At 39.3% G+C, this 16452-nt stretch overlaps 1 protein-coding gene across 5 annotated transcripts in view; it reads left to right on the top strand.

Annotated features, from left to right (window-relative positions):
* Positions 1–6253: 6253 nt before the first annotated feature.
* CTBP2 (C-terminal binding protein 2) overlaps positions 6254–16452 on the top strand; it is a 234130-nt gene continuing 223931 nt past the window's right edge. For 2 of the 5 annotated variants that reach the window (XM_081328978.1, XM_081328975.1), the window contains exon 1: positions 6254–6542. The gene's annotated coding sequence lies outside the window, so the exon portion shown is untranslated. Of the gene's footprint in view, positions 6543–6950; positions 7830–16452 lie in introns of those variants that run through there. The other 3 variants (XM_081328976.1, XM_081328974.1, XM_081328979.1) reach the window with 3 other exon arrangements.

The following is a 16452-nucleotide window of genomic DNA, read 5'->3' as shown; positions in this document are numbered from 1 at the left end:
TGAAACCTGAATATAAGATCTCGGCTTAGCGTTGTTGTGCTGATCTCCTTCCCCCTCTTCTTCTCCCTACTAATCTTACTCATGCATAAAATCAAATATGATAAAGCCTAATTCATCTGAGCTGGTTAACAAAAGTTAAGATTATAAATCTGTAATTAGTTGCCCATCAAATAAATTGTCAAAAGAGAACAAAGGTAGAACTTTGGGGTCTGCCATCCTTTTCTGGTCTCACATTCTGAGCCAAAACTCTCCCCTACGTTCAAGAGCTACTGTACGAATGGTCTTCTTTTCTCCAAGTACATTGGTCTATCACAGTGCAGGGGGGGGGGGGAAATAGGAGTATCCCAGAGGGAACAGAGTTGCTTGTACATCCCTTTCAATGTTTCCTTTACCTTGCTTTGAGTAGAAGAACAAGATAGTTGATCAAAGAGTTAGAACTTTCATAAGAGAAATTACAAAGGCCAAACCCCCAAGCAGAAGGTAATACAAGTAATCCTCAATTTACAACTGTTTAGTGACTGTTAGAAATGACAATGTCACTGGGAAAAAAAAGTAACTTATGACCGGAATATTGCAGCATCCCCATGGTCATGTGATCAAAATTTGGATGCTCCGCAACTGGCATTATTTATGACAGTTACACTATCCCAGGGTCACGTGATCATCATTTGTAACCTTATGACAAGCACAGTCAATGGAGGGAGCCAGATTCGCTTAATAACCACATAATTCACTTTAACAATTGCAGTCATTTGCTTAGCTGTGGCAAAAAGGGTTGTAAAATGAGGCAGAATTCACTTAGCAAATGAAATTTTGGACTCAATTGTGGTCATAAGTTGAGAACTACCTGTACTAGGTACTCACAGTGCCCTGCCACTGGTTTATTTATTTGTATCCCACTTTTATTATTTTTACAAATAACTCAAGGCAGTGAATATATCCAATACATCTCCCACCTATTATTTTCCCCCAAACAACAACCCTGTAAGGTGGGCTGAGCTGAGAAAGAGTGACTAAGACATCACAGTCTCTGGCTTTCTAGTCTGGTGCCTTAACCACTAGACCAAACTGGCAAGTTTAAAATTCTTTACTCAATAAGCAACAACTAAGTAGGCTTGAAAGCACACCAACCCATAAACCATGATTTTAAATGCATACTAGCTAATGCTAAATATCAAATAATAGTCACACCAACACCAACCCCCCCTCACCAAACTCTGGCTTGTATGTAATCATTTAAGGGACATTGCAAAATGTGTGCATATTGCTAGACTGAAACTAAATAAACAGATATAAATCTGCATATAAATCTGCATATCATTATTATAGTAAAATATTAAATTTTTCCTCTACTTTTACATTTTAACAATTTAAGTGGGGTACAACAATTGTGATTTTTTTTTGTTCAAGACTGTTTCCATTATGTACTCAGTAAATGAATGAAGAGCAATAGGGCACATAAATAGTGTCTTAACAATTGCCTATTTTGGAAAATCCTCAATGGCTGTCTAACCTAACCACATTCAGTCCCTTGGTTACTGTCTGAAATAATACAAAATTAACTGTAAAATATTCCTATGTTGGGTTTACCAGAGCTTATTTTGGTGTGTATTATCTACTGCCCAATTTCCATCAAGAATGTTTAAACAATGGTCTTCTATTGCATTTATGATATACGCAGTCTGCTAGAAACAGGCTGTAGCAGCTTCTATTCCTCTGTGTTTGTGTTTGTGTGTGTTTGTGTGTGTGAGAGAGAGAGAGAGAGAGAGAAATTCAGTTCAATAGATAAGAAAGCCTCAGGGCTGAAGTCCATAGCTCCACAGTCAAGGAAACAAATAACTAAAGAACAGCCAAGAGACTAACTGCTCAGCATCAGCACTTGGGCCTGCACTGATATGTGGGGATTCCCTGGGGATAGATAGCGCTTCCTACTGCCTTTTTCCTATTGTTAAAACGCAAGTGATTGGCCCAACAGATTTCCATGTGGTTACAAAAAATCATTCTAATCTTAAAATCCTGCCACCTTTCTCAGGCAAAATGAAAAGGAAAAAGGCAAGACCATAAACTCCAAAGTGTAAAATTATTTAAGCGTATTGCTGACGAAGAATCAGTAATAAGTAGATCGTGCATCAATATAATGTTTCAAAACATTATTTCAGTAATGCTTCTTTTTGGTCAAACCAAACAATGCCTCTCTATCTTATAACTACGGCGGAGGAGAAAAAGCAACTGAAAAGTGATTATTTTCTGCCTCTTGGCTAGCTCATGGCTGAAAGAAGATTTGAGCCTGGGACTTCCCAATTTACTCTCTTGTAATTGGCCATCTGCAAGTTTACTCAACAATAACGTCTATAGGGTTCACTAAGAAGTAAAGTTACATATTAAATTATTATAACTGATTCTGACTCTTACGGTCGAATTCTGGGATGGAGAGAAACTATTTCAGGAGGTCTTTACATAGTTCTCCTAAAGTCAAGAATTCAGATTCTAAATAATGTATTACATAGGTAAATAGTACACTTGCACTTATAGTATACAATAATACACCTTCAAAGGGACACACACAAACACACACACACACTCAACTTGTAAGATGGTAAGAAAGGGAGCCAAAAAGGATCTCTAGTCACTTTCCCCATGAGATTTCAATGAAATGGCGTGTAATGCCAGCTCTGTGATTACTACATTATCCAGAATTCTTCCTGTCCTTGGCATTTCCATAGTTTTCATTTATGATAGTGGAAATCCATCCTTCTCTCTAAGAAATAATAATAGTTGTCTAAGCCAATGAATTAAAATAAAATAAAAACATCTAATTACCGATGTGCACAGTGCAACAGTGTGCACATCTGAAAGACAGGAGATTTCTTGATTTTTTTAAGATCATGGAACAGGATAGATAAATAGGTTCTTTTAAAAAATAAATGTTGAAATGTTATAATAATGTGCTTCATTTACTTGTACATTTCATATGTTATAAACTCTAGTGGGATATGTGAGCTAGCCTATGATGGCATATTTCATCTATATCTGGAGACAAATTTGTTCAAGAAAATCTTAAGAGTCAGCATAACGTTCAGCCTATTTCAATATTTGACTAGTGAGTGCTGAAAATCCATTTTCACAATTACTGTATATTGAAATAAAATGAAATAAAACCTTTAATCATTTGCACTTAGAAGTTCATATTCTCTATGAACTTTTATCAGAATCTCTTAGTGATCTTTTTCTAATTGTTTCAGTGTGATATTTAAAGTATGTGTGACATTTCCTTTTCTTTCGCGGATAGCAGGGTGCTTGTGTTATTGAAAGGCGATCCAAACTTCATGAAAAGCTTTTCTCCTAAATCTTGAGACCAGCTCAAAGAAAGCCTTCAAGGTCTTTGGGGAACACATGAATTCAACAAATCACAGCTCAACACACAGCTCTATGGAATGCAGAAAGCTGTATCTTCAATCTTACTTGAAAGTACTCAAATCTAGCAACTTCCAGGATCAATGGACTATGCTTCTAGCGGTTTCAGAAGTCTACACAGTAAAGAGTTTTCACAAACCCTTCTGTATGAACAAATTTTTCTGGGAAGAAGTACTAAAAATAGGAGGATTTATTATGAAAAAGAAAGATTTCCAGAAACTAAATTTGAAACTAAATGCTTTATATTTAAACTAGGTTTTGAGTGATCATGAATCTCAATATAGTTCTGCAAATGAAATTCAAATTCTGATAGTAGTGGAAAATTTACCTGGATTTAGGTTTGCTCAGTCTTTCTTTCTTTCTTTCTTTCTTTCTTTCTTTCTTTCTTTCTTTCTTTCTTTCTTTCTTTCTTTCTCTTTCTCTCTTGCTTCTTTCTTTCCAAACCGGAAAGGAATACAGGCAGCAAAAGGCTAGATTACATTGCAAAAAATAAATAAAGATCACCACCTGCCCACATCTTTGTGATAAAACTATGGTGTGGCTATCATCCTGAAAGCAATACAAGCTCAAACGTCAAATGAATATGTGTCCTGGCTGTTCTTACTATCTCACATTCGACATCTGAAAACTGCAGTTCAAATTTAGTCCTTGTTGGGGGTGTGCATGTCAGCTCCACTGTCTTTAAGATGTCATCAGAAGAGGGCTCAGCAGTCTGGTGGCCTTTATGCTGCAGCTCTGCAACAACCATTTCAAATGGCCTGCACTCTGTATGGGGTGATGATGAATGTGTGATCTAATAATCACACATTAAAATAAACATGGTTCGGAGAAAATAACAGGGTGGTGCTGAAAACACTGCAAAGCTGCTGCAGGAAGCCCTCAGTTGGACAAAGCAAAGGCAGGGCTTGATGGCCAACAGGGTCCTCCTCCCCTCCCCCAAATACTGGTGCACGGGGGGGGGGGGGGGAGACAAAGTGCATAAATGTTCAGACCTCAAGTGACTACTTCCCAATAATTCAACCGACAGAGTCCAAGTTTGCAAAATGTCTTGCTTTTTAACTGGTCTGCAAAGCTGGCTTCTCGTGATGAGAAAAGCAAACTGGATATGTCCCAACTCCCTGACACTTCCTACTGCATCCAGCTGGAATCATAGGGCACTACAGCATGATCTCAATAGCCTGAAATCAATGAAAGCTGCAAAGCCTCAGCCTTACATTTCAGATAGGATGAGGGATACTGAGAATTGGGCCATGATTTGCAAGGGTAAAATTCCTATCACCTTTTAAGAAATAAAAGTGCCATTTTCCAGCGTTGTTCTAAAGATTTTCAATTTATGCTATTCCTTGGATTTAAGAGTCCCTGAAATAATCAGCCACTCCAAAGTTTCATTCTTGCGCCCATTTATCTCAAAATGGACTCTCCTAAAAAAGTAATTCTCAGATGTAAAGTAGCAAAAAACAAAATCCCTACATTTTAGGGTGCTTTCTTTAAAAAGGGGCGTGTGACTAGATGCCATGTGTGTACAGCACACTAAGCAAAATATAAACGTGCATATTCTATCTGCATTGAGTGTATCATCTGTATTTTTTTCCCTCAACGTGTGAGGATTGTGAGGAGGCCTGAGATTTCTGAAGCAGTAAGGGTTCTTGTGCAATGGAGGACACCCGGTTTTAAAAAAGTGTCAAGGAATCACAGGCCCTCAGGGTAAGATCTTTTTGAGGTAGGCTTCAATAAAACTCTATCTGAAAGAAGGACACTGAAAAACTTCGTTTAGGCTTTTTTTTGCTGTACAGCAGGCTCTTCTATTTCAAACGACTTGGAAGGCATTCCTCTGACTTCGGTGGGACTTTCTTCCCTCCAATTTACAATTTCAAAGATGCCGAATCGTGTGTAGATCGGGCCCAGTCAGCTAACCCTTCCACCGGGGACCCGGTCTTACTAAATGGAGTTTTGTCTTTTTTTTTTAAAAAAAAAAAGAAAAATTCAGGCAACCCAGGCAAGAGCTGTCTATCCTAGGAAACATCAAGAAGCTGCCCACGTCGGGCAGGGGAAGATGTCGGCAGGGGCAAGATCCAGCAATTTGGATCGGGGGGGGGGGGGAGAGAGGGGCCAGGAAGTAAGGTGGGGGAGAAGAGCCCGGGAGCGTTTGGGGCATCGGCAGAGATGCAGCCCCAACTGCTGTGCCCATTTGGATCCTCCACTCACCCCTCCCAGCTCCGCATCAAACCCCTTGTCCGAAAGCAAGCAGCTGTCTCGTCCTGCCCACACAGTTGGCGGGCTGCACTTTTCGCGCCGACTCCCAGCCCCAATCGCCGATTCCTCCCTATTCCGTCAATGTTGCTCTCTCTTAAGTCCTGCCAACTTGGAACCGGGAAAGTCGAGGGAGAGAGAGAGGGGGGGAGGGAGGGAGGGTGGAAGCCGAGTGCAGCACAAGAGACGCTCCTCCTTCCTCTACTTGTCCCCCCCCCTTTCCCCTCCCCCCCTTTCCCTTTCTTTCTTGCTGCGCCTGTTTGTACTTTAGCTGATCCACTAATCCCCTGAGAAAGCCTATTTGCAGTGAAGAGTATCTGTAGGGGGCGAGGCTGGTCCATGTGGGTTTGTGTCATTGGTTTGCAAAGAGAGACCCCGCCTATTGCCCAAAAAGAAAAGAGAAAGGGGGGGGGGGCAGAGAGACCGAGACCCTACCTCTCTCCTAGCTATTCAACACAACGGAGAAGGAAGCAGCGGAGGCTAAAGAAAAATCACACACACACACACACACACACCCTCTTATTTTGATGATTTGATTTTTGCTGGATCAGCACCAGCCAGAGACTTTTTTTTTCTTCCCTCCCCCCCCCCCAGAAACCGAACGGGGATTCCAAGTTGCTGTTACATTATCTCTCTTTCCCCCCCCCCTCCTCATCCTCACTTGGACTAGCGGCGGAAGCCCGGCGAAGGCGGCGAGGATTAAGTTTTTGTGTGTGGCGTGTGCGTGTGCGGCTAGCAAGCAGCGAGAGCCCGCGGCGGCCACCGAGCGATCAAGAAAGGGGAAAGATGCAACGACGCTGAGAGCCCAGGCGTCGGCTTGAGCCCAGGCGGGGCGGGGGGGGGGCTGCTCCCGCTGGACCCCACGAGCTGACGAGGAGGTAAGAAGCGGGTCGGGCGGGCAGGCAGGCAGGAGGCTGTTCGCCCAGCTTTGCTCGGGCGGCGGGGCTCGGTCTCTCTCCCTTCCTGCACTGGAAATGCGTGTGCCCGTCCTAGTAGTGTCCATGTGTTTTCGCTTCACTGCGCCATCCAGGAAAGGGAAGCCGGCGGGGGTGGGGAGGAAAGGACGAGGGGAAGCGGGAAGTGCGAGGACATCTTTGGTCACAATCTCACCTCCCGTGGGCAGTTCTCATTCGTCTGGGTAGACCCTTCCCGTTCCTTCCAAGTCGCCCTCCGGGATGTTACAGAGAGATCGTTGTGTGTGTGTGTGTGTGTGTGTGTTTTAATTCCACCCACACCCCTTCCATCTACTTGGAGGCGATCGTGCAAAGGTGTGCGTATTTGTCGGAAATGCTTTCAGATCCAGCGCGCGCAGTTGGTCGTGTGTGTGTGTGTATGTGTGGGGGGGTTTCTCTCTCTGTGTGTGTGTGTGTGTGTGTGTCCCGCCCTCCCACTTTTCGGTTCTGATGCACATCCACCCCTCCCAATTGATTTCGACACGGCTAGCGTGGATCGCGCTGGCCTTTGGGGAGCCGGGCTTCGGCGAAAGGAAGCGAGTGAATCTCTTGGGGGGGCTCCTCGCCCGTATTTCGCGGAGCCCCTAAAGAAGAGGCGAGAGGGGGGGGGGAAAGATAAATCAAAAGAGTATCTGAGCCTGTTTTTGTTGTTGCTCGGGAGAAGCGGAGCGGGCGGGCGGGGGGGGCAGATAATAAGTTGCTGCTCTTCTTTTTTTCATCCTTCCATTTTTATTTTTATTTTATTTTATTTTTTAAAAAAACAACAAGCCCTCGCCTCCCTCCCTCCCTCCCCCGCTTCTGCCGAGAGAATAAGTGAGAGACGTTAAATGAGGTGAAGTGGAAGTCTTTTGTTTTGCTGGGCTCTCTGCATTGTTTACTTAGTACGGAGTGTGATGGACAACATCTGCCAGCAGATTAGCAGGGTAACCCACGGTTTTGCAGCGCTGCCAAAGTCTCGGCCAAGACAACGGAGGAGGGAGGTGGGGGACATCGAGGGAGGGAGCCGGGAGAAGCGACGTTCGGCGCAGCTTCGCTCGGAAAGTGCTTTGCCCAGAGGCGGCGGGGAAGCTACGTACTTCTTGCCTGGTGCGCTTCTGATTCTCCCTCCTGCCGCCCTGGTAGTTGCAGGCGATCCGAAGAAAGTTTTGCTGCTGCTGCTGCTGCTGCTGCTGGAAGTCGCGAGGAGGCGAAGCGATGGCAAAGCGGAGCTGGGTGGGTGTAAATCCGTCTGAAGCCCTTCGAGCTCGCCCGCTCTTCCCAAACTCCTTCGGACTTGCAAGGGAGCTGGGGAGGGGACCCAGGCTGGGCTTGGGAGCTTTCTCGGTCTGGTGGGGGAGGGGAAAGGAGCTGCGCTAGAGCCGCATCGGAGCAGTTTAGAAGCCCAGTGGGGAAGGTGAGAGATCCAGTAAGACCGGTAGAGAAAATCTGGAGACCCGGGAAAGGGGAAGCGGGGAGGGGAGGGGGGGGGGTCGATCCGGGCACTGCCGAGAGCCGCGATTCTGCCCGGGAACGCGTTCTGCCCAGTTTCATTGTGACGTTGGCAAAGTGAGCTTGCAGTTGTTTTATTCCTCCGCATGGAGAAGCGGGGTGCTTTGCGGTCCTTGGAAAGGTGCACGTTATATCCATCTTGGGTGGCTTTTAGTTTTTCTCCAAGTCCAGTATATATATATATGTATGTATATGTATATGTATATATATATATATATATATATATATATATATATATATATATATATATATATATATATATATATATATATATATATATATATATATATATATATATATATATATATATATATATATATATATATATATATATATATATATATGTATTTAAACGACCCCTCCTTTCCGAGCTGGATAGATTACGACGTTTGCGTCACATATTCATAACAATTGCTGCGTTAGTTATTGGGGGTGGGGTGGGGAAGCGGGCTTGGCGGTTCGAGCACTTTATACTTTGCTGCGATCTTTTTTTTTTTCCTCCTTGGCTCTTCCCCTCTGTTGGAACCCACCGACATGGAGCAAATGGAAAATTGAAGTGCTGCCTTTTCAGGAATGAAATGGCTGATCGTCTTGAATAGGTGTTGCCATCTACACGGATAAACAAGAGAAACATCGCTTAGTAAATCAACTCCTTAGCAACTCCGCTGGACCCAGGATTTTTCTATGATATTGGTCAGGCAAGAGTATTTTCCGCGAGGAGACAAACGCTTAACTGATCTTTTTTTTTGGTTGATGTAGGCTGAGATTTTGTTCTCCAGCACAAAAACTCTTTTTTTGTTGTTGTTTCCAAATAATTCAGATAGAACACCAAGTTGCATCCTTTTGGAAAAGATACCAAATCTGACTCATCTGTACTCTTTTGCTGTTTGCAAGCATTAAAATTCAGCATCTAAATAAAAAAAACATTAAAAATCAGCTATCTCTTTCCAGAAAGTGTTCCTATCATTGTTTTCATAAAAAGGTGATAATTTCACTGGAAAGTGTAGGTTTTTTTTACCCAGATTGACAGGTGGCCAGGAAAGCCTTGCTTTGTCTTTCAGGGTTTAGTTAAGAATTTCAATTTGACAGTATTGCCTTACAATCTGCATTACAAAAGGAAGGAAAATAAATACTTTTTGAAATTGATTATTTTAAAGCATCTTTGTGGTTGCCTTTTAAAGTTGATGATAAACAATAAGTATGCATAGCAGTAATTGTGCACTCTCAAAAAAGTATAACATAGAAAAATAAAAGAAGGCAACAGTTTGCTGAGTATCTTCTTTTTCTGCCCAGAAAGTTTGTGGGATGATATGATAGAAAATCTAATAAGATTAAGTGTGTGATAATTTAGCCAATTTACTACACTTACATATTCTTCTATATTTTGTAATTGGCTATAAAACAGCGGGAAGAGAGATTAATTGGTATTGCTGTTGAGAAACATTTGGGAAAAATAGAAAGTAAAATGAACATTAATATGTAAGAATCAAGCACATGTTTTTCATTGATGTTTGTGATGCAGGAAGTTTAATCTGTTGATTCCAAGCAGTGAAAGATTATTTCAATAGGTCTTGATGATGTCCCTGGTATGTTTGTGCCAATAAACAGTGGTTTTAAAAAAAACAGTTTTTACAAATTGCACTTATGAATGATTGTATTTATTAAGATAATTTATGGTGATATTTAGAATGCATTTGGAGTAATCTGAAATAGTTTCTGTTGATTGTAGTTCAGGAGTACAGATGTACATCTGTATTTTTATGTTTTTCAGATCTTGTGATAGGCTACAGCAAATTTTCCAGTGATCAGTGCCACTTAATTGATCAGACAAGAATCTAATCTACACTTCAACAATAGTGCAAATATGCACTTTTCTTAAAAAAAGCAATGCTGTAATAATTTGTGACTTTACATCAAATTACAACTTTTTTTAAAAAAGTATGTTGTAGGAATTGTGGCCATTCTTGTATTGAGGTAGAATAGTGTTTGTTCAACATCTTATGAAATAAAAATATTACTAATGATTCATAGTGCAGATTAGACTTTGTGATGTAGTAGAAAATCTGAAAGAACTTAAAAGTTTCCAGGAACACAACCTGGAAAATGATAAGGTGGTTTATCAGAAAGTTCTGTAAATAAGAGCAGTTTGATTGTACAAACAGTAAAACATGAAAAATTGCTTATACACACACAAAAACACACACACACACACACACATACACACATACATACACACATACATATACACACACACACACAGCTTCATTGAAGACTAGGGGACACAGTTGCTACAATAAATGTTTATATTGGAATTTACATCTTTTTGACATAGGTAATTTATGACTGATAGCTTTGGGAGAAGGAAAAACTTTGGAGCAGGTTAAATTGAGCATAATTAGTTCATATGATTAACTATTTACAGGATGCTGTTTCAAAAATGATTTTTTGATTTTTGAAATCAAGGATATAATACTATGTTTAGAGGACAATACAGTATTAGTTAACCTGTATATAAGTTTCAGTTGGGATTAAATGTATCTTATAGCACTGCAGCTGCTTTGAAAACATTATTTACATGTCACTTTCCATCTTGTTGATTGCTTTTTTAATTCTAAAATCTAGTTAACCTAGCTACCACCTTTAGTGCAGGGCTGGTGCATACAACATATGAAGTTTTAGCTGGCAATCAGCCTTAAATCATTACATAATAACTTAGGAGTTTATTTTTTATTAGTACAAGCCTGCTTGAAATCTGTTAAAGTTTCTGCATATCTTTTTTTTTAAAAAAAATAAATGAAGAGGAAACCTGCATGGGAACTTTCTCTTGTTAATAAGCAGCTATGTGGATGGTAACCTTGGGGTTAAAGGTTAGAAAGAAAAGGTTTCAGTAACAGCTTAGCTGTCAGATTCTTTCTAACAAGTTTAAGGGAAGCTCTCTGAAATGCTTCTTTCTCCATTTCTCTTCATAAAACTATTAATCATAACAATTTGCTCCAACATACTTTAGACTGCAACTTTTAAGAAATACATATATAAATCCGCCTGTTGTTTCTTGATACTTAAAGAGAATAAACTAGTGACAGCTAGACAAACTCCGAATGTATGAACACTCTAGGAAGAATGAAAATTCAAAACAATTGATGGGTTTGGTTTAAGGGGTGATGGTTCTGGGTTGCGTTAGTTAACTGATTGCTGTGTCACTTTTGTATTCTTAGTAAATCAGCTATTTTTTTAATGAAATGGGAACTAGATTCTTGTAGAAACTTAGCAATCCAAATTTTGATGTGGACTTTCCTTTTGTGGCTTTAGGTGAATAGCCTTATGGAACATAAATGGATCTCTTCCTAGAGCTGAATTCTTTCTTAATGTATCAAATTCTAAGGAGGTTTAGCAATATATGTTATCTGTGAAAGTTTTTTTTAACGGGGTATTTCTCTTTAGGTTTAGTTTAACAACTTTTGCAAAGGGACTTTTTGTGTAGCTACAGTTCTGGAGCTACAGCTCACTTCTGCTATGAATCGATGTTGAAAGCCAAGTAATACCCTTTGTCCTTGCATGTTTCTTAAAAGGGAGAAAAATAATTTAATTAAGAGAACTGTTCTGAGATAGTAAAAAGATGCCACTAGGACACATTTTTAATACTGTCAATTCAGCAGAGAGCTCTTGTCAATATAACATACAAATGTCTAAAGTTCCAGTACTGATAAACTTTTGTTAAAAACCATCAGCTTTAAATGTCTTGTACTGAGCTATGATTGTTAGGTGGATAACTGTTCAGGTTGAGGTAAGTGAAGATAAATTTCTATCAGGCTGGGCACTGAGAACACCTTTGTTGACTTTTTTAAAGTGGTTTGAATATGTTGACTGATGGCATAAGGTAGGATAATGTCATCAAATATCTGGCAGACTTACCATCAGAAATTATCTTGCAGCCCCAAATCTAATTGTACCTGGCCCAGTTAGTTAAGACATATCATGATTCATGTTTTTTTCTGAGGTATTCCTACTAAAAACAGTGGAACTATGGTAAAAATGCAGTGAGTTCACCTCACATGCCATTGAAAAGATAAGATGGATCTGTCTATTGAGGTTTTTAGTCCTCCAGGTCATGTTGTCCCAAAGGTGCTTTTTCACGAGGCAACTGGACTTTCTTTTTTCTTTGAAGATCTTTCGCTTGTCATCTAAGATGCTTCTTCAGCTCTAAAACTGAAGAAGCTTCTTGGATGAGAAGCGAAACGACTTCAACGAGAAAAAAGAAAGTTCAGTTGCCTCATGAAAAAGCACCTTTGGGATAAGATGGATCAGATTTGGTTCTGACAAATGTTACTGATATTGTAAACATGATTCCACATTACATAACTTTGGGAATCTTTCAGGATACTACTGATAGGTTTGCTTGAATTTAAAAAAATGGGATAGAATGGAATCATACTGTTCTGACTTTAATTTTCTTTTAATTCACTAAGGCAGAAGTTGACAGAGTGCTGTTTCTGGTTGCTAGAGAACTAAAAATCTCAGCAGCACAACCAGTCTAAGGGTAACCCCTTCCCGAAAACAACTAATTTTTCAAATAAATTGCTAACATATAGCTTACATTTGCATTTTGTCACCATGAATAACTAACTATCTTAGTCATTTGTGGCTCCACATAGAAAAGCAATAATGTTTTTTTATCTTCTGAATAAATTCTTATTTATCATTGGTAATCGCAGTCAGCTGCTAACAGCTTTGGCTGAATTTTCTAATGTCTTTCTGTCATATCTACCGTATTTGCCAGTGTTATGGCTCAAACCAAAGTGGCTTACTTCATTCTAGGCATCTAAAGAGTTGGTTTATGGTGATATGGAAAATCTATTTTGTGAGTTGACCCTGGGTTAACTACTTATTGGAGTTGTTTGAATGAAAGTCTGAATTCTTGCACTAAGTGGGAAGTTGAGCTTAATGACCTAAACCCATGGTGGCGAACCTATGGCACGTGAGCCACAGGGGGCACGCAGAGCCCTCTATGTGGGCACATGTGCCGTCGCCCCAGTCCTAGGCCTTCAGTTGGGTTTTATAAAACCTTTTTCGCTTTAGGCCTCCACCGCCATGTGGAAAAAAAAAAAGGTTCAATCAATCAATTTCAACTTCTCTAGGGAAAAAAAGATCTCGCAAAGTTGGAATTGATTGATTGAACTTTTTAGTCCCACCCAGTCTGCCATTATCACCGTAGCCACACCCACCCAATGGGCCACATCCACCCAATGGGCCACGCCCACCCAGCACCCGACGATATATAAGTGGGTTTTGGGTCTCTAAAAGGTTTGCCATCACTGACCTAAACAATTCCTTACAACTCTATCATTCAGTGACCTTGAGCCTTGATTCCGGAGTCTTGCTGGGGCTCAGAAAGTTATGAATCTTGGTGGTGTTGGTAGATTTTCTTAAAAAAGCTTTTGGGTGTTGTTTTTAAATCTGGCATTTTTCTCAGGAGATTTGGGAGAGGTTTTCTTTACAAAGACAGAACACCTCTATTGCTCCAAGTAAGTATATGTTAGCTTGGCTGCAGCACTGTCTAATAATTGTGGTTCTTTGCTTGCAGTAACATTATTGTTTGTTTATTAATCACATTTATATGGCCTCTGAGAGCTGCTTTTTGTGAGATGGGCAGCCATATTAGTATGATTAATAAATAAACAAACATTATCGTTTAAATAGGCCCCCAAATCCCACTATGCTAAGCAATATAGGGAAAGGAGGCCTATAAAGAATTGTGAATATAATGAGAAATGTGATATGTGATATTAATATGAACAATTCATTACTTTATTACATAACTCTCACATTTCCTTAAAAAAAACAAGCCAGTGCAGTATTATGTTATAGTGAATATGTCTAGGAAAAAAAAGACTAATTACCTATTTTACATTTATTTTTTAGCTGCTATGTTTTCATCTCTTCTGCTAACCATTTTATTGTACTACATAGATCTATAGCAGTTCAGTGGGTTTTTTTTTGCTATTTTTTCATATTTAACTAAGATTGCCCTAATTTTTTCTTGATAAAAGTAATGAAAATTCTGATATCTTCTATATTAAAATTACTCAGATGTGCTTTTCCAGGTTGTTTACTTTTTCTTCCACCCTTCCTCTTCAGTTCTGTTAGATTGTCAACCTGTTGTGTTGAATCACTTTTTTTGCATCTTCCAGAGCCTTTCTTGATTGTACCATCAACATTTGGTAGAACGCCACTGAGATTGATAATTGCAGTTTTCCATTGTTTTAAGGGTTATTTTAATGGTCTAAGCCTTATATGATTACAACATTTTTTCTAACATCCTCAAAAGACAAGAATTGTGGGAAAATCTTGGAAATCTTGGACCACCCACTTTTGTCACATAGCTTTTGTCGCTTATAAGATGTGCTGTTGTACATTGCACATTTTATTTATTATATTTATTTTACAATAAAAGGGAAAGAGAAGTATGATACCTTAGGAGGGGCAGTTTGTTATAGTGGTTAAAGTATCAGGCTAGAAACTGGGAGATTGCAAGTTATAGTTTTGCATTGTGCACTATGCCATCTGGATGACCTTGGCTAGTCACTTTCTTAATCCCAAGGAAGCAGAGAATGGCAACCCATTTCCAAAATCTGGCCAAGAAAACTTTAGGCACTTGTTAAGCAATCACCAGGAGTCTAGACTAGACTGACTTGAAGACACACACACACACACACACACACACAGAAAAAAAGGAAAAGAAAAAAGTGTCCTAGCCAGCTAGACCTTGTTTGGTTTCATCATCCCTTCATATACCTTGATTCTGGTTCAAAATCTTTTGCTATCGCTCTCCCTTGTGGTATTATTGCACAGTTGGGTAATGCTGCTTTTGTGGAATGTGTCAAAGGAGCTTTGGTAATCAAGTGCAAAATTCTGATATTATGAATTACATTAATAGCCCTTTTCAGTATTGAAAAATAAGATGACTGCTTATGAGCTTCATAAACTCAATGATTCTGTAGGATCTATGGGAGTTCACAGTGGAAAACATACAACAGCTGGGGATGGGATATTTTTGGCATTGTTTCTGTTTACATGATAACATGTATGCTGTGATATAGTTAGAATTCATTCAGAGTGCTTCACATCATTGTTATTTTGGCTTTTGTCATTTTCTTCTTTCTAGGATCAAAAGATAGTTTTACAACAATTTTCTCTATTAGGTTAGCGAGATAAAAATTTTAAAAAAACCTGCTGGTTAAATACATGTTGTGAGTTAATCACCTTTGTAGAACATTACATGACATTAGAACGGGCCAGGTTCACTTTTTTGTGTCTTGTATTATGTATGGATACTCTCGTATAAGTTATAACTGTATTAATATTGATATGATATGATCCTAATGTTTACTAATATTAGCATTAAAATACTCATTTTAAAATACTGTAACATGCAGAACAAAATATTCACATTAGGCGTTTGTCTATAAAAATATATCTTTTATTACTTAAATAAAATTTGGATGGATTTTTTTATTTGAAAACTTTATTTTTCAAATATTGTCTAAGATGTCAAAAATGTAATACCTTCTGAAATGGTAGTCAGTATTGAAGTTTAAAATTATTTTAGTGGGTTTATGGACAGGAGAAAACAGGTTGTTCAGACATGTGAACCAGTGGGGCAGACTTCACAAAATGGTCTTGTGTTAGTTTATCTACATTTCTAGTTGCTCATATTGTGATTTCTTATAGCAGCCACACTAGTTCCTTTTCCAAAGGATCAACATCCATCACATTACATTCTGGACACATAGCGACAAAGAAAATGGCAAAGATTTTGCTTTGCATTTTGGATAGTGTGCCAGTCACTATACATTCATTGTCAAGCAATGTTGTTTGGAGTTACTTGAAAATTGATAGAGAATTGAGCAAATTACAGGAAATGCGCATTTTCTCACATGATAGTTCTGTGAATAAATTTTGTGCTGCCTGATTTAAACTTTAAAATAAGCAGCATTCTGATTTGTCATTCAGTTTGGAAACTCTGTAGTGCCAAGGGTAATCTTGTGAAAACACTACACTTGATTGAAAACACAAGTTTAAAATTGAGGTCACTTAACTGTAATAGAATGGTGTTCTAGCAGAACAAAATTTTAAAGAATGTTTGCACATGAGTCACGTTCATATTGCTTTCTTAAGCCAAAATGAGGGCTTTATCTTTGAAGGTACTTGGTTTGGATTCTGCAGTTGAAGGAATTTAGTAATATTTTTTTGTTAGGCTAGTTTGTTAAAATCGGCATTCCTCTTATCTCATTTGCTGATGTACTTCTAGGAAGTGGTTGTTACTCCCTTTGGAAATCTGGTTTTCAGA

The sequence above is a fragment of the Vipera berus genome (genome assembly GCF_964194415.1).
Source record: "Vipera berus genome assembly, chromosome: 5".
Classification (NCBI taxonomy): Eukaryota; Metazoa; Chordata; class Lepidosauria; order Squamata; family Viperidae; genus Vipera; species Vipera berus.
This window is presented reverse-complemented; position numbering and strand designations above follow the sequence as displayed.